The sequence below is a fragment of the Anas platyrhynchos genome, chromosome 11, assembly GCF_047663525.1.
Source record: "Anas platyrhynchos isolate ZD024472 breed Pekin duck chromosome 11, IASCAAS_PekinDuck_T2T, whole genome shotgun sequence".
In the NCBI taxonomy this organism is placed as follows: Eukaryota; Metazoa; Chordata; class Aves; order Anseriformes; family Anatidae; genus Anas; species Anas platyrhynchos.
This window is the reverse complement of record NC_092597.1, coordinates 7,273,645-7,298,022: the sequence shown is the minus strand read 5'-3', so window position 1 is coordinate 7,298,022 and position 24,378 is coordinate 7,273,645. Positions and strand designations below refer to the sequence as shown.

General features: G+C 36.6%; 1 protein-coding gene and 1 long non-coding RNA gene across 12 annotated transcripts in view; one reads left to right on the top strand and one right to left on the bottom strand.

Moving 5' to 3' along the window:
* CGNL1 (cingulin like 1) overlaps window positions 1-9,636 on the bottom strand; it is a 67,564-nt gene extending 57,928 nt beyond the window's left edge. For 2 of the 6 annotated variants that reach the window (XM_038184782.2, XM_072043513.1), the window contains exons 1-2: window positions 8,839-9,635; window positions 3,395-3,462 (exon numbers count right to left, since the gene is read on the bottom strand). The gene's annotated coding sequence lies outside the window, so the exon portion shown is untranslated. Of the gene's footprint in view, window positions 1-3,394; window positions 3,463-8,838 lie in introns of all 6 variants that reach the window. The other 4 variants (XM_013092422.5, XM_021267095.4, XR_011812062.1 and 1 more) reach the window with 3 other exon arrangements.
* The window catches only part of LOC113844967 (uncharacterized), a 38,516-nt gene that overhangs the window by 3,781 nt on the left and 10,357 nt on the right, over window positions 1-24,378 (top strand). For 5 of the 6 annotated variants that reach the window (XR_011812063.1, XR_005268511.2, XR_011812064.1 and 2 more), the window contains exons 2-3: window positions 3,730-3,799; window positions 8,942-9,051. This is a non-coding gene — a long non-coding RNA (uncharacterized lncRNA). Of the gene's footprint in view, window positions 1-3,729; window positions 3,800-8,941; window positions 9,052-16,816; window positions 16,870-24,378 lie in introns of all 6 variants that reach the window. The other variant, XR_005268510.2, reaches the window with a different exon arrangement.

Below are 24,378 nucleotides of genomic sequence, written 5' to 3'. Positions count from 1 at the left end.
ACAGAACACCGAGGAACAGCTGTATTTAAAATATTAAATTTACCCTGGTATAAATTTAATTCCAGAGGAGAATTTGGGTTGTTTGAAGAAATTTAATTTTACACTTTTACCAGATGGTTTTTAATGTATGATCTCTGCTTCCTGATGATTAAAGAGAGGTCATTCTTCTTTTCCCACCTTTCTTATTTTTCCCCCCCTCTTTCCTTGGTGGTGAGTTTATTATTACTGTTGTTGTTGTTGTTTTCCCTGTCTTTTACACGTGTCATTTCTTATTTTGCCCTAAGCAGCTGTCAGGGTACTACTGATACAACCCAGACCACTGGGTTCCCTCTGCCTCTAACCCAGGCACGTGATGTGGAGAGGTGTGCAACAGTATTCTAAAAAAGCCTGAATAATCCCAGCCATTACTGCAGCTATACAAAAACATATGTACATTGCAGGACTTTCTTAAGAGGAGAGTAAAACGTGGCAAATAAAATGTCTGAAATTATAGATGAAATTGTAGAACAGGAGATTAATGTTTTCAGATGTTTGCAGAGGGGAAAATGCAAGTTTTTAATTTATGTCAGTTAATCCCTGGTGAGGAAAAAGTTAGGAAGTAAAGATTTAACCTGTAACTTGTCATCTATAGAATTTTATTTCATTTTAGTTAGTTGAAGTCCATGAATACTCTTTCTACTGTATACAAGACTGTACAATCGTTAACCTTATGCACATAAACATAGTATCTCACTCTTGATTTCTAAGGGTGCAAGGTCAGTGGAAGGTGAAAAGAAAACAGTTAACTTTAAAAGTTGTTGACAGGAAAATACAACACAAAGTTTGATCATGTGATAGTTTCAATTCTAATTACTAGATTATATGTTAATTTTTACATTAAATGAATAACCAGTATTGATATGAACTTCAGCTGAAGTTTTTCAACACCTCTATATCTAGCCACCATGAGGGTTTCTGAACTTCCATTCTTCTTTGACTGCTTTTGGCTATTTGTACCTTTCTTCCCTTGTACCTTAAAGATGGGTGGGTGGACCCACTAGCCTCATTCAAGCAATCCTAGTAAAGACAAAAGACTTTTTTTCTACGAAAAGCCTGTAGAAATCCTAGATACTACAAAGCGCGTGTTCCAGAAACCACTGTAACAGTTACCTGCTCTCCTGTTGTGTACAGAGCCCTGTTTGGACAAGGTCAGCCTTCCTGCAGTCAGCTGTGCCCATGCTACAGAAACTTTTTTTTTAAGCAGGTAGCATAGATGGGGTTTCCATTTTGCACAAATATGCAAAGTTAATAATTTAATAGCATTATCAGTGTCTTTATATGAAGAAAGTTTAAATGCAGCATTGTTTCAGTCATTGCAATCATAAATATTGGTTACTTCATCATTGAATTAGCTAATGCTAATTGAATGGCTATGGGTGTAGCTCTCAAAAACTATTGGTCTTATCTGTTTTATAATAATGCCTTCAGTATTAGGACATCTTACTTGGCATTCCTGAGCTCCAAGCAGATACACATCCATACCTCAAAATGGTTTTCAACTTAAGTAGACAGAAGATTTAGTAACAAAAAAAAACAAAAACAAACAAACAAACAAAAAAACCAGAATGTACTATGTTGAAATAAAAACATATCATAGCAAGACAATGCCAAGACTTTCTGAGGAATTTAACAGTTTTGTCCATAATACAAAAAATAATACTCATGTGCCTAATGTTGAGAAAATATAATCATTTAAAGTTTAGTCTAACATAAATATTTTCAAAATTAAGGTCTATATTCTTAAGTCTGGCATCCAAATATTACATTCTGGAGAATGAACATACTCTGTGTTTCTCAGAAATACAAGTTTCTAATTGTATTTTTATCTTTATTTAAGTAACTTTATTTTGTTTGCAATTTATATAGAAGATTATTTTGTTTTAGGGTGTGCAGGCATTTAAAAACATAACTAGCATATCAAGGAAATTAGAATATAAATTAAAAATTTATATTTTTATATTTTCATATTTTAAAATGTACTGTAGCTATAGAGTATGAAGTTAAATTTACATAATATATCTATGAATTAGTCCTGTAAGTCACATGAGGATTTGCATCATATTCAGCTATCTTAAAGATGTGATCTGCCTTTGATAAGAGCTAGGACCAATATCCAGACGAGACTCTCAATTTCCACTGAAATTAAATTATTTCAATAGAGAGGTAAAACGTTAACTATATTCTTTAGATTCAAGTAACTTTTGGAACAGAGAGAAAATTGCCTATACTCCATGTAAAAATATGTTGCTAAAATCTTTCACTCCCCCGCCCCCCCCCATAGGCTTTCATGAGTATTTTAATTACTTCTTTTTGTTCCCCGACTTCTGGACAAAAATAAGGAAACATATTCAAGCCTATGGAAGTCTATGGAAGCATCTGACTCAAAACCTTTTGACCTATTTTGGTATGTCGGCAATACTTTTATGATGTTGTGCAATAGCACCACCTGGTGGGTGTAATCGTTTTAACCATTCTGTTCCTTCGACAAACATCTGATTAATTTAGGGGAAAAAAAAAAAAAAGACCGAAAAAAGCATTTTTTTTAATATTCTTAAGATTATTATTTTTTTTTAATCTCTAGCTACTCCTTTTAATCAGGTGAAGGAAGACAATATAGGCAGTTTTATTAATCAATATTTCAGAGGAGATATAACATTTCAGAGATGCCCAATATAAAAAATATTAAGGATCAACTCACAAGGATATTGGTCCTACTATTTTAGAGGTTACACATCATTCCTGATTTTCATGCAGTATCTTAACTACCAATGCACTGAAGATGAGAAAATACCAGCATCTTTGTAAATTTAGGCAAAACCAGGAAGACATACTAATAAATATAGGTCTCAGAGGATTGGAATTTTCAACCTTTATAGGTTTTTCTTGTCAGGTCTTATGCAGAAGACTGCTCAAGCATGTGCTTAACTTAAAATTCCTTCTTCAATCCCACTCATTTCAATATGACATGAACAATTATTCAAACTTTAACATGGAAAAATACTGGATGCCCCTTGCTTTTTTCTTTTTTTTTTTTTTTCAAGAAAAAATAAAACGAGGTAATGACATACAATTTTTATTTTTATTTTTATTTTTTTACTCACTTGGACAGTGAAAGCCATAGCAGAATAAAGTCTACTGTCTCCTAACTGAAAAAAATATATTCTGTATATATTTGAAAAATTAATAAGCAACAGATGAAAGATTTTATCTATTAAAAAAAAGAGTTACACTGCAATAACAACAAATAATACCACCATAGTGTCAGATTCACCGTGTTCAGAGCTGCTGGAAGGGTTTGCATGAAATTGAAAGGTTGCTGAAGGGTAGTATATAAAAATCTTAGAGGCACACTAACCTTTCTCTCCTCAATTTGTACTTCCAGGAAGGACTTGTAATGTGCTTTATGAGAATTGTTAACCAAACCTACAAATAAAGCAAGACATAAGTATTTGTACAGTAGAATGTACATTTGTATAAGCATTTTATGGATATATTTATTTTTTTTTTCAGTTTTGATTGTGATCTGAAATAATTACTTATTTTGTACAACTCTTACAAAAAGTATTCTGTGAACTACAACCAGGAAAAAGCAAATGACCAGACTCAGGGAAATTAATTCTTCTTGGCCTTGACTGTGGTTTATTCCTTGCTTTCTTTTGAAACAAATACCAACCTGTGTTTCCATTTCAGATCCCACAATCATCCATCATCTAGAGAAGAACTTTACAGCCTAATTGTGAGTCAGCCCAGAACATTTAAGGTATCCTCAAATCCAAAGGCTTCAGTGATGAAGTAGAATCTATCTTTGACACTCATGCAAAGTCTGCTTGTCTTTACCGGGGCTTCAAACACTCATAAAGATCTGTTCATAAATATATGACGCTATGCTGAGAAACTGAACCGATACTCCAGTTTTCAGTTAATACTGTCTACTGTTGGCATAAGTTTTTCTGGTTAAATAGCATTTTGTGACTGTAGAGGGTGCTCTTAAAGTACTAGTGATGGTAGTAATATACTGCAATCAGTTTCTCTTTCTGCAAAGTTTATCAATGGTAGGATGTTTACATTTAGCAAAGAAAATTGTTACACAGCTAGTCTTATTTTGTATGTAGGCAAGAGTCACTGTCCACATCTGTATCCAAATACATCCCTGGAATTTTTTCTGGAGTTAGTTTATTTTTGCAAGTATATTTTTGCCAAACAATGATAGTATCTTCTGAGAAAACTGTTGATGCTGTGTTAAACAAGTTGAAAGAAATACTAAATAGAGTGTATTCTTAGTTGCAAGGCCATTCAAACCTGGATAAGAACTTAAAGTTCCAAAGAAGTCATTTAAATATTCACAAAACTTCTTTAGTTAAGTGAAGTTGATGCTCCCACATTGTGCTATCTGGAATCCTGTTGGGAAGAATTTCACTTTTATTTTGCTTTGGTTGGTGGATTTACTTCGTAGTTTGTTTGATTGTTCCACCATTTTTCCAAGATATGTTTTTTATATCCCTTTAACTGATTTACCAGGGAAAAATATCCTAGATACAACAGACTAAATTAAAGTTTGTCCTGCTGTTTTTTTCTTCGACCTTTTATATATATATATACACACACAAGTATACATTTACATTTTAATATAGAATTCTAAGTTCCCCTCATTACAGCCAATGAACTAGCTAATTCAATACGCTTGAGAAATGTTACCTCTTTACAGAGAGGGTAGAGCCTGCAAACATGTAAAGATAAGAGTTTGACTTCAATAATAATTGCATTAAGCCAGCTTTAGAGTTAAGTTAATCTTTCTGAGGTCTGGACCTTTTCTATGAGACCATGACTAGGTTGCAGGCTTCTGCCAGCACTGCCCTGTCAGTCATGTAGGTGATGAGGTGTGATCTTTGCCATGACGGTTTCAAAAAAAAAAAGGACTATACTGTTAACATACAGTTAGAACAGCTAAACTACTCTTTCTGTTGTATAGGCAATTATGCTTGGAGGAGATGAAACATATGCTGCAGAAATACAGCGTTCCTAATCTATTTTTTTCCTAATTACTTCCCTTCTTATATTGGATTTGTATATCTATCCTGAGAAGGTACTTTTAGATATGGCCTTAGCTAATTAAACTTTTACAGGTGGTCACTCATTTGAGACCATGTCAGCAGAAGATATTTGTTATAGTTACAGTGTCACAAAGGCTTTTACTCTTTGCATTTTTTTTTTATTTTATTTAAAAAAAAAAAAAAGGCTCTACTATAAGCTCTGTTTAGAGCACACAAGTCAGTGCAGCTTGTTTTGTCTAGGGAATCCCTCTAAGCTTTTTTGAATAACTTCAGCAGCATCTACTTTAGGGAGACTTTGCCAAGATTACTACATTAGGAAACCTTTCAAATGCAAACCAAGCCTAACAAATGTTTGCTGGCTTCTAATGAGATCTTGGCCTGTTGCAATCCGGTTTCCACATCAAATTCATCGCTCTATCAACTTGCGGGTTAGGGCACGTCCATTAACATGTTTGTGTATTACATCATAGAAATGGGACTTTAGGACTATGACTGCAGGCTTGCCATGTGAATAGTCAAGTGAAATTCTGTCTTTGTGACAGCTGGCAATATTAACTACCCCATATATCAGGTAAGTTTCCTCTATAGAGGAAATGACAGTGTCTGAGGTCCCATGTTGAAAAATACTCCTAATACAAGTCATGCAACTGCAGGGAACACAAAGATGGACTGAAGACAGGGAGTTTGTCTTACATGGCTTACCTTCCTTAGGATTTAGTACTAAGTACTAATTTGAAGAAACAGATGTCTAGGCTTCCTCCAGCTTTGATGAGTGTACTATTAAGATAAATAGTCATGCTTTGTTCTCGTTCCATTGAAGTATTTCTAATGGGCAGTGTTTTCACTTCTGCAGGAGAATCTAGAAGGGTATCACCTAAACATCCCATATACTGGGTTTCTCAAAACAGGAAGTTAGAAATGCAAATCTAGTGCCCTCAAGTAAGAGACAAGACTTGAACGAGACTTCTAATCACTGAGCTACTAGATAAAATATTTGTGAGAAAAGGTTGGCATACATTTCTAATTGTAGGAGAGTTCAGAAATATATTTTGGAGATTTTCACATCTCTACAACTCACATTAAAGGACTTGAATGTCAGAAACATATGGAACTCACGACCCGTCACCCTTTCTTCAGTCTGTAAGAATGGCCAGTCTGGGTATAACCTATCAGTTTTGGTCATTTCTGTGGTAGGCCCTCTGTCACCCAGTGCGGAAAGAGGTGATGCCATTTAACTGTGGAGTAAAGCATCACGATACCAAAGTCTCTCCTTACTTAACCTGTAGCCACTCACAAAAGTTACCCAACTATCTAAATTGAACTTACCTTTACTGGTTCCTTTTTTTTTAAATAGTCTACAATTTTAGAAAAACTTAAGAGCTCAGACAAGATCTTGCATTGTACAGTACTTACATATTTTAAGCAGTGAAAGCTGTAAATGATGCATATGTTGGAATGATAATAAGACAAATGGAACCTTTCACTGGGAGAATGCAAACCAGAAGACAGATAGCTTGTTTTGCTTTGGGCAAGGCATGAAGGCAAACATTTAAAATGGAGAAACTCCTCGTTCCTTCTGTGGCCCCTCTGAGCCATTACATTAATTACTTGGAACTATTTACCTACTTCCCTTCATCTAGGCCCCAGGTGTAGACACTCTGGATACTGAAAATGAGTTTCACTCTTTTCACTAGGATGAAAAAAAGAGTATGTGGAAGCACTCTCATCTTTTCCTTTCTGAAATCCATGAATGTGAGGTCATATGGCATCCTAACATATATATCTTATACTTGCTTGTTTTTTTTTTGTTGTTGTTTTTTTTTTTTTTTAAAAAAACCCATAATAAAATATAAGAGTGGTAGGGGGGTCAGTGATGTTTCTCTTTCAGAGTACAATGAAAATATTTGTTTAGTGTTGTTGAAACAGCAGGGGCAGCTGGCAGTGTCTTCACATTTGTGTGTCTTCTAACACTTCACTAAAGAGATATCCCTAACCTTTATAGAAAGACAAATATCTACTTTTGCAAATTTCCTAACCTGTACTTTTCATGCAGTGCCTCTGACAGTTTTCTCTTGTGATCAGAACGTTAGCCTGTCTTTAAAACATGTCCTTAAATTACAACCAGACAGATCCAGGCATACAGTATTACATATGTGAAGCCAGAGTATTAAAGGAGGCATTATTTATTTAGAAAATAAACAATCAATCACATTAGAAAATTAAAAAAAAAAAAAAAAAAGTCATCACAGCAGAGGTTCAAAACCTTAATTTCTAAATTAGCAGCAAAGAGATCTAAGATTCTTTTTGGTAAGCTGTCTCAAAGCTCTTGCTCAGAGTTCCCCTTCCAACTTCTCTCAAGGAGGAAAAAAAAATGAATTACACCTCTTCTTGTGCTCTTACAGAGAGGTTTTTCTACTATTGATTGTTTTGGAATACAAACAACAGACTGTGGAACACTGACTGTATACATATCTTTAGATAATGAATAACAGAATCCGTGGCTATTTGCACAAAGTGTATTCAACTTCTCCCTTACCAGTAAAGAATATCAGTCAATCCCAGGGTAGGCCAGGTCATCTAGGGGTGGCTACTGGGGCTGGCTCCCTCCTGTCACAGCTGTCTGGCAGTGGGCCCACCCTCAGGAACAGCCAGCTGGCTGTGCTGTGTGTTTCAGTTTCCTCCAAGTTTTCATATGGACTTGTAAAGCTGTTGAGCTTATTTTTCCTGATCAGCTTATTTGTTGTCAATCCAGAGAGTTTTCCCATTGCTGTGACTGCTGCTGATGCAGTCACTTTGCACTTAGAGTTTTCTCCATGGCTTCTCTACTCTGTCATTTCTGCTGGTCTGCACTGGCTCTTCAGAAAGATCAGATCTGTTTTGTAGATTTTGTTAGGTTTCAGGTCAGTTTAGCACTTCTCTGTTCTGATCTTATCACTTGCCCAGATGCACAAGTTTCTCTTCTCAATCTGCTATCTTCATTAGAGCAACAAATGGCCTCTAGCAGACTGAGACTTTGAGAAAAAAGAAACCTTCCTTCACTTTCTCTTGTATTCCAATAGCATACCTGCCAAACTATACAAACTGTTACAGGGTAACCCTTCATTTAGAAGATATTCTTAGAGCGCAGACACCTGCATTTATCATTAATGATATATACAAAATTTCATTTTAGTCAGACATATAAAACTTCTATGTAGAACTGTTACCAGTAGCAAAGCAAATAGAATTAACTTATTCTACGTTAATCTTCTGGTGTCAAAAGAAAGGTGTAAGTAGCATCTGTCACAAAACAAAACTTAGAATTCCAAAAACATAGATCCACACATTCAAAGGTTTTCAGAAGCAGTATTAGGAGTACCTCACTATAAAGAGTGAGTAATCTCAGAATAGATGACTTCCCAGACATTTGTCTTCCCTCAAATTAAAAATACAATGCATGACTAGAGTACATAAAGACTTTCTTTATATTCCCAACTAATAATCAACATTTTTCCTCAAGAGAAAGATATTTGGCAAATACAAGAAGATATTGTAATTAATTTAGTTATTTTGCTATATTTTAATCTCACTAGATTAATATAGTGTTGCATTTAGTTACCCAGATGAGTGAAAGAGATATCTTGTAAAACTTTATTTTTTTATCCAATCCTGTTTTACTATATGCTGTCTTCTTTTTCAGTAGGACAGTGCTAATATATTTATAATGATATTCATTGCTTTATGCAACCTCATGATCTTAGTTACTTACAGTCTCAGCTCAGTAGCACCAGGTTTCACACATCTGTCGCGTGAAAGTCTCTCCATCTTGTCTTTAATCACTCTTAACTTCTGGACTTTTTCTGTGATTGCAGTATCCTTACTGAGATGGGAATTTGAATGAGGAAAAACGGTCCATTTCCAGGGGAGATGAATTGAAGACCCTGTCATGTGTCACTGGTGGCATCTCTGTGCTGGGTTACTGGTAAGTGCAGAAGAGATCATTACTCCAGCTTCAACCACTCTTCTCAGATTAAAACAATGGTAGTCACAGGGATAGCAAAAGACATTCAGCTGTTTGAACAGCTGTTTCTGTTCACTTCTGAAGAAAGGCAGTCAAATCAGGTGCAGTCATGCCTGCTGGCTAGGTTGGTATAACAACCACTTAGTCATATAAACCATGGCCATCATCACATCTTCGCGTTGCAGACTTCATTGTAAGGGCACTAACAAATTTCATTCAAGTGCTATTCAAATCTGTACCAGTTAATAGAGTCATCTCATTCAGTGTGAATTATTTGGTATTGAGCTAGACTCAAATTCATCTTCTTCAACAGCACATAATGATTTATTTATGCCCTATGACTAAGTTTTTCAGAACCTTCTTAAATCTTGTTGCAGCTTGTCAGGAGCTTCTTCCATGTAGTCCATGTTAACATACTAAAATTTGCTGGCAGGTAAATTTATTATGACTGAAGTCAGGCTGGCATCTGAGCTTGTGTCTAACTCAGGATGTGCAGGATTACTTAGACACTTGAAGCTACTAGTACTATTCCTGCATAAGCAACTTCTTGAAATGGGGCCTCATCACCTGTAAGGATGAACAGCTGCTGAGCTGGAAAAAAGTAAACAAATCCTCTGGTATGGAAATCTGTTTTACATTCCCTACTTAATGTGTAATACTCAACTAATTCTGCCTGTACTGCGTGCACACATTCTGATTCTAATTCCCGTTAAATGATGTCCTGAAGTGTCGAAGTGGAGAAGTCTATAAAGTGTATACGTCTGAAAAAGATAATTATTTTTAAATATGTTTTCCTTGAAAATGATTACATTAAGCATGAAATCTGTGTGATTCTTCCTCTTTCTGATTTTTGCTACAAATGGAATTAGGCGGATTGTAAAGAATGTTACTGAATTCTTCTGTGTGTTAAAAAAGGAAGTTGGAATTTTTGAGGGATGTGAAGTGTTATCACTGTCACAATATTGGGGGAGAGGGAGGCTAAAGAGCTGAGACATGCTTTCCAATAAATACAGTGCTCTTCAGGCACAAAGACTTGGGAAGGAAACAATTCTTTCTAATTAGGAAAGTAATTTTAAGCAGAAAAAGATGTAAAAGCTTAAGGACTGTTCTTGTCAGAGAGAGATGTTTCTGAGAAGAATTAGGGCAATAGAGGATTATTGTTTTGTTAAGCCTTTGATTGAGATCTCAGACTTTCATCAGTTCTGTAACAATACAGGCAAGAGATCTAAGGCTCAAACACATCTCCAGAAAGGAGATCTTGGAAAAAGAAAATAGAAATAAACCCAGACTTGGATTTGGCTGGTGGGTATTTATAACTCACAGCTGAGAGCCAAGGGGAAGTTTTTCCATGATCACCCCATTATTTAAAAAAAAATGGTCAGGAAGAAAATTTTGCTTTTGTTTTCCCCAAACAAAACAAAACAAAACCTCTTAGTTATTTGAAAAATTCCAAACCAGAACATAAAAGATCCTTTAGAGGAAAACTCTGGAGTTGTCATTTAAAGGCTGCTCTGACTATAATCAAGATTAGAGCTTTTAATGAAGGCAAAGCTCATTTATCTGATCAGATCCTAACATAATGGTCTAGCATGTGATATTATTCTATATAAGTTACATAACACTTTTTGTTTAAGCACACGCTTTTCCTTCAGTAGCATGAACAACATTTTTAACCTGTTCAAATCCTTAAGAAATGTAAACAGATTTGAAGAGGAAAAATGGTTATTTATTAACAAAAGGGAAAAAAAACAAATATACAAAAACAACCAAGTCACAGAAAGTTGTTGTTAAGATGAAAGCAAGACAGGAAACTAATAAAGAGGATCAGAGAACCTGGAAATAAATGTTGACAGACTTGTGCATGGGCAGTTTAAAATCACATACTATTAAGCATTAGCTTTTTGATTAAGTGTTTGCACACAAGATTGCTTTTCCCTAGTAAATGCTAGAGATTATCCACAACTCATTTGTGTTTGCAGGTTTTCTGTGAGTATGTGTGGGTACATCTTACCATTTATCAGCCACCATGCACAGAGGTCACAAGTCCCCTGCCTCATTAAAAGACAGTGAGCCAATTGAAAAACAACTCCGTTCTCCCTTGGGGCATCTGAACATATGGTGCAGGAGTAGTATGGTTAATTTTGAAACAGTCAGATCTGGGAAGAGGCTAAACAGTTGGACAAAAAGTGGGTAATGTAACTAGATACTCAGAGAGATAACTCTTGTCAGCCAATTTTCCTGTTTTGTCAACAGAATTGGTAGGCTACAGCTTCAAGCTTCTCAGGGTGTCTTATGAACTGAGAAGTAAAGACAGTAAGTTACAGTGCTAAAAGCTATAGTGGAACAATAAAAACAGAAATGTGACCCTGCTCCCATGTGGAAATGTCTCAGAGCTTCATAAAATCAACAGCAACTGAATATACAGTGCTGGCATACAAAGACACAGAACATGATGTAGGAGCATTGTAGCATCAGCATGTTTGTTACTTTCAGAAAACACAATGACAGAAGAGAAATTTGTTGATTGACTCCTTACAGATCTGCCACGTTAAATGTTAATAAATTGCACAATGCAGGCTTTTAACATTTGCCATTCCACAACTTACAGATATTGACTGAGTAGGAAGGGTGCTGGCTGGTATAATGTTTTTTGCAATGACATGAAAATATGTTGCCAATTCCTGTTATTCAGATTACTTTTTTCTAGCACTTTTTTTTTAATATTTGCATGTAAAAAAAAAAAAATGTTAAACTTCTTGCTGCCCTATTAATCCTTCTTTTATGCTGGGAAGCTGCTGTTGTCTCATGAACACGTTTTGTCCATGAGAATGTCTTTGTTCTATCATTCTGTATATCCTTTTCCAAGCTAAGGAACTGCAATACTTTCATCCAGCTTTAAAAATAAAATAGTCACTAAAACTTTTATACTCAAATGCAGACCTTAAGGATTTTGTTTAGAATGGTCCTCTAGGGAACACAGTGAAAACAATATCTCTTGAGACAACAATGGAGAAGCTTTCATCAGCACTGAGAATGCAGCTATTCATTGCTTCTGCAGCCAAATAAATGCTCTCTGGTTGGAAGTGCCTTATATTCAATCAAAAAAAAAAACCTTTTTTTTTTTGATTCTTCCCCTCCCCACCATGTCATGGTGATGAATATTTAATTGATTCTGTTTAACTGAAAGACAAAAAAGTTAGCCAACACAGAATACAACTTCAAATAAAAGGATACTTTAGTATGAGACTATGTCACGATGCAGTAATGTAAATAATGTTGTAGAATGGAGAGCAGCACTTTTCAGTCTGTTTAATACTACGAATTCAAACTTTTCCATGAAGAAAAGGTCAAAACAAAATGTTAAAGAGTACACCTTAAAACTAACTTCTGTGTCAGATATATAAACTCATTACTTTTTGTTACATTCTTAACTAACAAGCTGGAATGAGGTTTCAGAAAAGTCTTCTTACAATATTTGCACCATGAAAGCATAATATCCAAAACGAAAGTATTTCTGCTACTGGAGAAGGGTGAGGGGAGGCAATGGACAGAGGAGACATTGGAATGGAATAAATTAAACATCTTTTTCTCCACCTTCACGAGCTGCACAGAGTGCTGAAAGGGAAAGAGAGCCACATACAGTTCCTTCCTTCCACAACACAACAAGGAGAGTGCCTGACTTTGTTGTCCAGCTCCAGAAATAGATGTGTTTTCAACTTCTATGCACAAAGGTATGAGCGCATATACAGATGTAGCCGTATGTATTTGTACTCCACTTATTTCCACATGCTCATACTCAATGGTGAAAGCCTACCTGTAACTTTGTCAGTCACCCGTAGCCTGCAAGCAGTTCAAACACAGCTTCAGAGCCACAGTTACGCTTTGTCATGAGGAGAACAGCAGTGATAATGCACAGATAGACTAAATCCCTGAGAAACGGCAACATAGCTAGGAGTATCGAGCCTGGCATCACTGGATTGTACTGATCAAGTTGTGTGCCGGCATAGAGAAGACACCTGGAAGCCATTTCCTGCTTGTGAACTGATCTCCCTCCCCCTTCCTCTCAAATATAAGTACATGCAATGTGGCTTTTGGCCACAGTGAATTTTTTGGATTTGTAGTGTCAGGAAGGTTTGCTTTAAAGGCACAAACCCAGCCCTTTCCTTAAATATAAAACTTCAAAAGACCATTATTTTTTTTCTTTTGATGCTTTTTTTTTTCTTCCCCTCAGTCTCTTTTTGACTTCAGATTTTTCCAACTGAAAAAGTCTTTACAATTTCATCTTGGAACTAGCAAATGAACTTTAACAGAGTAAAGACTGCTTAGGTACTGACCTGAGCTTTCACACTGCCAATCCCAGAGCCACTGATTGTTGCTTTCTAGCTATACCTCACTAACACATAACAGGTTAAGGCTTTACCCCTACTCCCCCTTCTTTCTCAAATACTTGAAGTTTCCTTGGCTGTGCAAAGTAAGCACATATTTTGTCCATGAGAATGTTTTTGAGCAGTATCTCTTCTGTCAGTTAGGTTTCTCTTGTGCATTGTAATTCTTGCCAGGAGACATCTCCTACTTTTTTTTTCCCCCTTCCTCCACTGGAAACATTTCATTTGGCAGAATGATCTTTCTGTTTTAGCTATTGGGTAAGGTTTTGCCCACCTGAAATCACCAGCAGCCACCAAATTAAAAGATGCCAAAATTTTTACCTCCTGTCTTTTAAAACACTTTTCTATTAAACTGCTGCACTTAGAAAAAAAATAATAGCAGAGATTGAGCACTTGTGTATTTCTGACACAAGTTTATAACCACCAAATTATTAATTTGTCTTTTTGCTAAAAAGAATTTCAGGTTTCATAACTGAAGGCTAGAAATTCTTGAAAACAAATATTAAAGAGAAAGCCAAATTTTTGGAGGCCAGTAAAAATGGTTTTGTAAGATCTTATACAAATTTTAACTCTTAAATATTCTTCAAGATTTTGAAAAATTACATTTCCTTAAAGATGTTTTTTAAACATACAATTCATCAATATCATTACATGATCATCCTATTGCAGCAGTTATTTTAATAATTGCTTTTCATCCCTTTACTGGTGAACCATACCTGCAAAGTCTGAATCCAGGCTTAGCCTTCAAGTCTTTCTGGGGAAGGTAGGACCTCACAGGAAAGTCACACTCTCACTCTTCAGAAGCATTAATAGTAACATAAAGCACAGTGAGGGATAGTACCTGCATAAGAAGCCAAACAGGACACTAGCCAGCACAGCAGAAGCCTCACCAGGTAGGGCCCTGTCCCAACAGAGCAGGGAAGGAAGGTTTAGGAGTAGCAGCAAGGGCTAATCAGAAATCCAGATACCAAACACACCTATAGCATAGCTCAAGCAGGAACTGAAAGCCAAAGACTGAGCTTAAATGAAGCCCCTGAGGCCATGGGTGAGGTGGAAGCCCCAGGTGAGTCTGGTCAAGGCCATCATGTCCTATTAGTGCTCTCAGGGCCCTGACATAAGTCAGTGGAACATCCAATCTCATATTTTCATATGCAAGCAAAAAAAGGGAAGAATTATGATTGTGGTTTGACCTGTGCTGCATTTTCTGACCTTTGAGTGCCTGATTTCTCAACCATGACATTACAGTAATGCTATGTCTACCCATAGTTTATATAAACACAGAGTATGTTAAACAACTGACTTATGATGTGATACTTTTGTTCCCACTGAATTCTAGACCATCTGTGTACTAAAGAATTTCTGGACTTGGAAAGCAGGTCTGATCTCTTCAGTTCCTTCACTAAATAGTTGCAGATATTCCTGGAGTATTCTTCTGTATGTTCTTTGACATTTATATTTCATTCTTTTTTCTTCACTGCAATTAAGCATCTGATGGACTTGGACTTGAAAAGTATTTGTCCATCTTAAACTTTCAAAAATCTCTACTTACATGTTTTTCAATTTATGAAAATTAATGCACACTTTTTTTCCAAAGACTGAAGAGTTGCCACAGCAAAGTTTCAGGTCACCTGATTTCTGAGGAACAGTTTGGTCTATGTTTATTGATAAGCAAGGTTTTCTTTTTCATCTTTTCCAAGCTGAAGAAATACATATTGCTATCTCATATTCTGGGACACAGAACAGGATATCAGCAGCACTGCAACATGAAATTAAAACAGGTGCTGTATGTACCTCCTGGAATAACTCTTTTTCACTCGGTAAAGCGTCCGGTCAGTGAACTGTATCCCCCCACTTTACAGGTAACAAAATGTATGATTCTCCTGTTGGCAGACAGAACATTTGAAGCACTACCAATTTACACAAAGTTCTCTCTAAGTAAATATGGGCAGAAAGAGTCCATTTCAGTGCCTCACAGGAAGGGATTTGGTCCCAGCAGACTGTTTTGGCACTGACTGGAGCATAGTCAATGTCTTCCCTTGGTCTAGCTGTTTCCAGAACTGACACTTTGTTTTGATTTTTATAAGGTAGTACGAATTAAAACAGCAGGTGCATAGCAACACCTTTTTAAAATGAGGAGTGTTTGATACCGGTAAATGTGTTTACCCAAGAGTAACATTGCTGATCTTTGGCTTTCCTCTCAGCCTGTACAATATGTATATTATACAAAATAATTAACCCCCTAGCTTCTGATTAAAGAATTGCAAAAAGTGTGTATAAAAAAAGAACACAAAAATCACAAGTCAGAGAAGTTATGGGAGACCATCAGGAAAAGAGGACTCAGTGTGGTCACTTGAATAATATCACTTTACTCTGCATTTCTTAATAGTAATGCCGTCAACCTTGGAAAAACTGGACATGGCCTGATAATAAAAAGGTGTATCTGAAAGGAAAGAAAAACTACAAAGAACCTACACAACATTAAATTGAAAGAAAAGTGTGGACACAGACACAAGCAAAATGCAATTCACATCCAGTGGAAAATTGAGGGTTCATTGAATGCAAGGGTTAATGAAGGGATTATAAGAATGAACTCCAGGCGCTTCAATGGATTCAATTCCCCTAGTTTGTTGGGACAACAAAAAAGCTGCATATCTTTGTCTCCTGCAATCGCTTTGTTCATTACTCTCTTAAATCCCCAAAACAAACAGCAAACAACCCAAGTCCTCCTGACACCAGACATAGTCTTGCTATTATGAAGGTTCCACTTGTAAAAAATGCTCTTGTCTATTTCTGTGCTTTTTAACATTTTATCCTCTTACTAGGTTGAAGGTCAACTGAGCTCACAAAGAAAATATTGTAATTTGTTTCGCTAGCAAACAAGTAGTTTGCCAGAGACATGCTGCGTCAGACTGCAATAGTGCAGGCTTTATGTTTAACCCAAGTTTGATTTAGAATTCTGAAACGGCATCTCAAGGCCTGTTGGAAATGTGTACCCTTTGAACCCACTTTAAGCACCCAGAACATCATCTACAGGGCCTTTGCTGCTTAGCGATTACAATTTACTTTTTGTATTTCTTAACATTTGTATTCCTATACATTATATCATATAAATATTCCTATACATTTTTGCTATACATTTTCTGCTAGAACAGGTTCAATGCATTTGTTTCTCTTTCAGCTACTGGGGCAAACCGTTACATTCCAATTTTTTCTCATATGTTACCAAGTAGGACAAACCCTTTTGCATTCCTCTCCACAAGTCCAGCAGTTCTTTTGCTTACCTCAGGCCTGCTGTGTAATTCTATTCCCAGTTATTCACCAGTCTTTCCATCTTCATCCAGCTGCATCTTCAACTGAGGGAAAGAAAAGAATTTGGGTTATCACCTGATGCCTGGTAAGCTCCTCCCCGCCTTTTCCTCATTCTACTTTTTTTTGGTATGGTACCAGAAATGCAGCCACCCTCCTGTAACATCTACCAGCCATTTCAGATATTCATAGTCAAGTTCCTGATTTGTTCATCAGTTTGTTTCAGGGAATCATTTTTGCATATTTAAAGATCCTCCCACAGAACCATTACAATCAGACAAGCAAAGCAGACTGACAGTCAGAACATGGAGTGGAACACGAGGAAGAACTTGGTGTAGGTCTTAGTCACTGAGACTTCCTTCCAGAGAGTGAGTCCAACGTGGGAAGTTGGTCTGTCTAGGTTGGTTCCAGTAGCGCAGATTCTTGTGTATAGTGGCAAGACTGCAAGGGGCAAGCTGTCAAACTAGTGTCTCAGGCAAGTGTCTCAGGTCCTTTCTGACGGAGAGATTGTCTGGATTTTGTCAGATCTCTGTTAGTGGCCATACCTGCCACCAAATCAAAAAAACAAGTTCAATAAAGGAAGGAATGATTTAATGTCTAGGAATGGGGCAGGAAAGAGTGTTAACTGGGCTTGACAAAGCATAATTCTAGAACAGGAAGAACATGTAGAAGTAATTTTGTTATTATCTTCAGTTAACCAACACATAATATAAATTCTCTGCATCACTGAATTTTCCAGTCTCTTCGTGGCTGCTCTACCTGAACGGTATTTCATGTCTCTCATTCTGAATGATCAGACTCCACACTTTCTGATGGAAAACACCAGAGCTTAAAGAGAAATCCAACCCACATGACAGAAAGAGAAGGATTTCTAGAAGCTGTTTATTAAATACTATTTTTAAATAGTATTTTTTTAAATAGTAGTTGATCTCAGATATTAATGTCTTGATCTTGTTTCAGCTCTGTCCAAGCTGTTAATAGGCTGCATTCTGCAGAAGTGTCTCTTAATCTAGTAAATTCAGATGCATTGTGTATATGTTTTACAGGGGCAAACCTATATATTTGAAGTCAATGAGCTTAAACTGTGCAGCATAATTAGAGGAATGAGCCTCAGGTTGCTTTGTCAAAACATTCTTTAATTGCTGGATTTTAGGATTATTGGATTAGAAGATTAAATGGGATGCCTGGAAATCTTAATTTGGAGCATCAAGTAAAGTAAAGCTTCTCATGAATGAGCACAATGTCTCTATAAACCTCAGTTTAAATCAGCTGCTGTAGTGGTTGTTCAAAGATATTTTCATGCTAGGACAATGGGATACTATATTTTCTTTGTTCCTTCATTCTCTCTCTCTCTCTCTCTCTTTTTTTTTTTTTTTTTTTTACACATTTTTTAATTTTAAAGAACTTGTACTTTCTCCCTGAGAATCAATTACCAACTTTTGTGTAGCCATGGGTGCTACAGTCACTCTGGGCATGGTCTGTGAATCACTAAGCTTCCTTGTTCATATGTTATTAAAGGAGTCCTGATACCAACCAGACATTCACCTTTCAGTGGATGTTAATCACTTAATTATATTGAGATCAGTAAGCACAGATATGATTTCTATGGCATTCTTTCATTTACAAGACAATCTTTCATCAGAGCATTCCACATTGGTTAAATACTATTTTGGGGTCCCAAAGATGGGGACCTACAGGCTTCCCCCCCCCCCCTTTTTTTTTATGTCAGTGCAGGAGTGGATTCACTAGCAAGTGCAGTCTCCACAAATGGAACACAGAAAGTTGCTTTATCATTCTAGTTTATCTCACTTTCAGGGGAGACACAGTACTTCACTCCTTAAAGTGTCTGTCGTAAAGCTTTCTACAGCTGCTTGTGCTCTCCCTGCTTGGTCCAACATTGTGCATACTGCAGCTGTAATGATGAAGAACACAAGCAAGACTGTGTATATACGTTTGTGTTTAAGCAGAAAAGTAACGTCACAGTGATGTGTAGATTATCATCAAGGAAGGAAACTTTGGGCTCTGGTCCAAATCCTTCTTAAGAAAAATGCTCTGAAGTTGGTCATGTCAACATTGAACACATATACCTGGTGAATTTTGCTGAGAGTTCTGAACCTATAGTTTTAGAGTCCAGATGTTTCAACTGGGACAGTTAATGCACTAGCTATGTTGATCTTTCCTGAAGTGATTTCATAATTCTTAGAAAGATGACTTCAAATGAAAGAATTTCAGAAGTTATACTGTCACCAAGTTTTGCAAAGTAAACAGGAGTTTAGTTCACAAGCAATATGGAGGCAGCTGTGCTAGCCATATTCCCAAGCCATTAACAGAAAGCCATCAGCACTTCGAAGTACCATGTTCCTCTATCACTTAGTATTTGCATTCAAAATAAAAGCCAAAAAACTAAAGGTATCCCAGTGATGTAGATAATGACTGTCTGAACAGTAGGATCAGTATGATAAATCATATTCTTATTTTCTGGAGTAAAAGAAAAAATACTCTGATGCAATTTTGGTGTCTTTTAAAATCAACTGGTATTTTTGTCACTGATTTTCACAAGGCCGGAATTTTGCCTTTTGGGTCTGACAGTCCTGTCAGGATTTAACTGAATTAACAGAATTGTATGTAGTGATAGCATCATATTTTCAAACTGACATTGTAGGAATAAAAAAAGATAGCAGTTTATCACTTCCTTCTTTGGTGATGGATCTCTATCAAAAAGAAGCATTCTCACTAAATGCCCCAGTATTATTCCCAAAGAGCATAATACCAACTGCATGTGTTCTGGGGGTCAGTAGAACCACTGCTAACTTCATGTCAATTGATCCTTCCTGAGTACCACTGGCTCTAGAAAGCCAGTTGCCTTTTTTGGCTTTTTTTCCCCTTAAAAGACATAGAAGGCATAGTTCTGAAGATTTTTCTATTATTATTTTTTTAGGCTTTTTAGGCTTTATTGCTATGACAATTCCTATGTTTCTGTGGCAATAACTCCATTCCAGAAGAATCAAATTTGAAAATGGATTCTTATAATGTAGCACCAAACACACCACAACATGATCTTCCTTCTTTCTCATGCATGTTAACTGTAAAAAGTTTCTTTGTCCAGAATGTGGCTCTGATTACATTTCTCTATCCAAAAATAAACACGGTGCAAAAAAGAAAGATACAGGCAGGGGAGGAAAGCCTGTTAGCGGGCCACCCTCAGGAAAACCTCACAAGATCTACTGTCTGTCTCTGCAAGCCATGGAAGAGCTGAGGAAGTGATCCCAGCTTGGTGGTCTTATTTTTAATTAAAACAAATGAGGCTCTTTCAGCTGCTGCAGATAAATATTTGATGAAAAGAGACAGGGACAGATGTCAAAAACTGCAGTAAATAAAGAGTAAGACCAGAAAAGCAAATGTTACAACAGCATTTTATATACGAAACAAAGCATGTTTACAAATTTCTGTCAAATATATTTCCATCCAAGGCCTAATTTTACTAAGATCATTTTAAAAGCAGGAAAACTAATTGTTTGTAATCACTTTGCTGACATAGAATGAAAATACAAACACATGTATCTAAAGAAAAATTTAAAAGTCACCTTGTTGATTGGTGATTCAGGTCAGTAGCAGCTAGGTGAATCAGTATAATCCAAACCATGAAAATGCAAACTCTAGAGTTAGGAATGAATGAAGATCAGAAATCATCTATTTGACTTTGAATGTGATTAAGAAGAAAAAGTAAAAAAGTTGATTGCAGTGCAAAAGAATATACAAGGAGATACTACAGAAGTATTCAGTCTAACAGTAGGCACAGGTGAAGACAGAGCAACATCCAGTAACATAAAACAAAAAACAAATAAGTTCAGATGAGAAACAAATTTTAAACACTGAGGAAAAGTAACCTCAGATTGTAGTGGGCTTTCCATAATTCAATGTAGTACCTTGACCCATACCCTTGACTTCTAATAACTATGTATTGGTTGCACTGAGAGGTATGGAGCCCTGTAACAACTGTGCAAGGTGCTTTGTAGCTTGTATGATCATTAACAATAAATGACCATAATAGCTCCTTTGGCCCACAGCACTTGTGAATAGGTAGCATTCAGGATAACATGGTATCTCAAGTCTCTTGAAGTTTTCTGAAACGGACACAAAACACCTAATCCATGAGTGATGCAAAATACCTGTCCACTTCCTTATTGCAAATTTCAGACAAAATCAGACATCAAGTCTCAAGTGCAAAACAATTTTAATTTGGATTCACAGTGACATATCAGATTTATGGTATTATGCTCCTTAGAATGTATAAAAATTACAGATTCATGGACGTCTGCTTTCTTATTTTTTTACCATAAATCTTATATACTGAAGATCCCGCACGATTGACTGGCATGTTGTGAAGGGTGTAGGGCTCCTGAATTGTCCAAGTGGGGCAGTATCTCAAACTGAGCTACCTGATGTTTAGAAATCGAAACCAAATGACCTAATTTATTCCACTCAAAAGTTTTGTGAAACGCTAGAAGAGAGGGGGGACAGTCAGGTCCCCCATTAGACTGTCTGAGAGATCTTCTTCATATCAGCCTAATGTTTAGGTCTCCAGTGATTTAAAAAAACTGAGATTTTCCATTTACTTTAATAGAGATAGGACTGGGCACTTTAACAGAGATAAACTGCCCAAATGTTGAATCTGTGTTCAATTACATATTTTATTATAAATCCAAAATCTTTTGGCAGTGAAGAGACTCATTCATCAAGGTATCACTCTGGTTGCCAGAATTACCAAATTACTTTTTCTGATTATAACATGTTAAAAATACAAGATAACATGGCAAGCAATTTAATCAGATGAATAAAAGTTTAAGATAATCTGACCTGTTATAAAGATACCTCATTACAACAATAATAAAATTTTCTCACCTTCATTTGAGGACGTGCCATGCTCATTTCTATTTGCTAAAGTAAATAGAAAGAAAGGCCTCCAAATGTAGATAGGCAAGGCTAGGCTAGGCAGAAAGAAACAAAGTAAATACAACTTCTCCCTTCTGTTTTCAGCCAGTAGGAAGTACCTGTGATTGTGACAAACCCCATACCACTCCACTTCCTGATTTTTAACAGTATAAACATAGCTTCTTCTTGGCTGTATAATGTGAGGAGTTCCTTTTTCCCTTCTGGCTTTTGGAATGATGAGGGAAGATGCCTGTGTGCAAAATACTGCAGAGTTTTTAAAGGATAAAATTCATCATTTAGTACACTTGCAATACCACCTTCATATACTGCAGCTACACCTTATTCGTATACACCCTGCAGGCTGGCAGGGTCTCCTCTTTTACTGCCCTCCCCAAAGTAGCAGCTGCATTCTGACTCTGCCTTAATATTCACAGTTTTTGTGATTCTACCCTTGATGCATTCATGCAGCACTCCTTCCCCACTCTCACTTGCCACATTCACTTTTTACAGCCTAATGATGCCTGTTTAGTCCCTTGATGCAGCAGGAAGTAAAACATGTGAAACTAGGGGAATGAAAAACTGTTCCATAGTAATATGAAGAATCTAACATGGGAGGCGAAAATGTTCTCCATCACACTAGAAAGATTGGTAGGAGTTCAGCCACAAGCTAAATCAGTAGCTGATTCCTAGCCAAGTACATTATCTCTGTAGAGTGTGGGTGTGCACATATGTGGGTGCATTTTGTCTTTCATCATTCTAAATAAAATAATAACCTGATCTAAAGGCCAGTTCTAAAATGCATGAAAAAATGAATACGTAGGCTACATTTACAAATAAGCTACGGCCTATGATTTTGTGGGATGAAATCACTGCAAAAATCAAAAAGGGATCCACTGTTTTAAAATACGTTTTCCAGAGCTTCTGAAGAGCTAAGAATGTTTGCATTTAATTAAAATGGAAGCAAAAATAATTTGTTACCAATACACAAAGAGAAAGGGAAGGCCTTGGGCAAGCAAACAATAGCTGGACAATCTTATTTGACATTTATTAACAAAGTATTTACGGATGTATGAAAAAAAAAAAAAAAAAGTAGTGCTCCTAGGAATTTGCTTTTTAAGTTTCTTGATAGTTAACAGGGCACTCAGTTACAGATAAGCAACTGGTGGCTGGTACTGAAATCATCATTGACTCTGTATTTCATGAACTAAAATGAAGCCAGAGTTCAATTCTGCCTTGTCTCTTAAGTAGCAGAAGCTATGGATGCTGAGGAGACCATAAAAGAATTTTACAGTTTTTTCCACAACAGTGTTTTTTTCAAATGGCAGTTGCATAATCCTACACCTCTTACTTACAAAGGAGTTTACAGGTAAGATGTAAAGGAATTATTCAATAAGGAAAGGGACAGTGCGACTGAAATTAAAAAAATAAAAATAAAATCCTGAAATAAAGATCAAATATAAAAAACTCAATAGCATCTTCACTGGGCACAAATTTACTTGTGATCTGATGGAACCAACCTGAACCCGACAAGTGCTGAGAGATAACAGTTTGTCAATTTCCCCTTTCAAAGGCACTGTGATAACTGAAAGATTCCAGATATATCACATGGAAATCAAACTTGCAGCAAACAGCAAACTTTCTGATAAAGGCCTAAGCCTAATTCCACTGAAGTCAATGACAAATCCCAGCAGCTTTCAATAGAACTTGAGCAAAGCTCAAGGTGAAAAACACCTCTAAGAACAGCTGCAGTCAACTAAATCCCAAGTTAGAACAGAAAAACTGGGAGAGGATACTTCACATCAGAGGTACCTGTGGTGGGAATTCACAAAGAGTGACTTGCAAGGATCTCTGATACTGAGCACTTTAGGAGACTGTTAAGGAAGCTGACAACGTTCAGCAAGGTCAACATGTCCCCAGTTTGCATGGCATTACCATGTGCTGCTGAGCATTTTCATGGCACCTGACAGTAGTTACCCTCTTTATCTAGTCTCAGGCAATCTGCAGGCTATCAACACAAGCTGTAGCCAAACTGTTGTACTAGACTGTAAACACAGTGTGGCTGATGAAGCAGCTAATAAAATGAGCAGGCAGAAGGGGCAATGTTTTCTCTCTTTTCTAAGCGAGTGTAAGGAGTATAAAGAAGGGTAGAATGTCAAATTAAAGACATGGTCAGTGCGAGACATGAGGGAGGCATGGAATTGATATGCATGCTACCTCTCTATGTCTAAAACTGAATATGATTCTACAGCTAGACTGTGATTCAGCCTCAGATCAGCAAAGAACAACTACACTGGGTTTACATGTTGCAGTTGCAGATAAACACTCAAAATAGCCTTGTGCCAGTTCTGTGCTACTGGAGCTATGTCTAAGATGTATTGCCATATACACATGAAACTGAGCAATGTTTCTAAGGAAATTCCTTTCTATTTTTCAGAATGCAAAGGAAATGGATGGGAGACATGTTTGGTCTTCACAATCATCAATGATGCATTTTATTGAGTTTTCACTTCTGTGAAAAACTTTTGTGCTAGGTGAAATACAAGCAAAGAGGAGAGAATAATTTACCCCAATTCCTTGTTTAAAAAGTTTAAGAGAAGGCCCCATAATCATTCCCTTCCCTCTTTTACAGATAAAGTTTAGGCAGACAGAAATTAAAGGACTTACC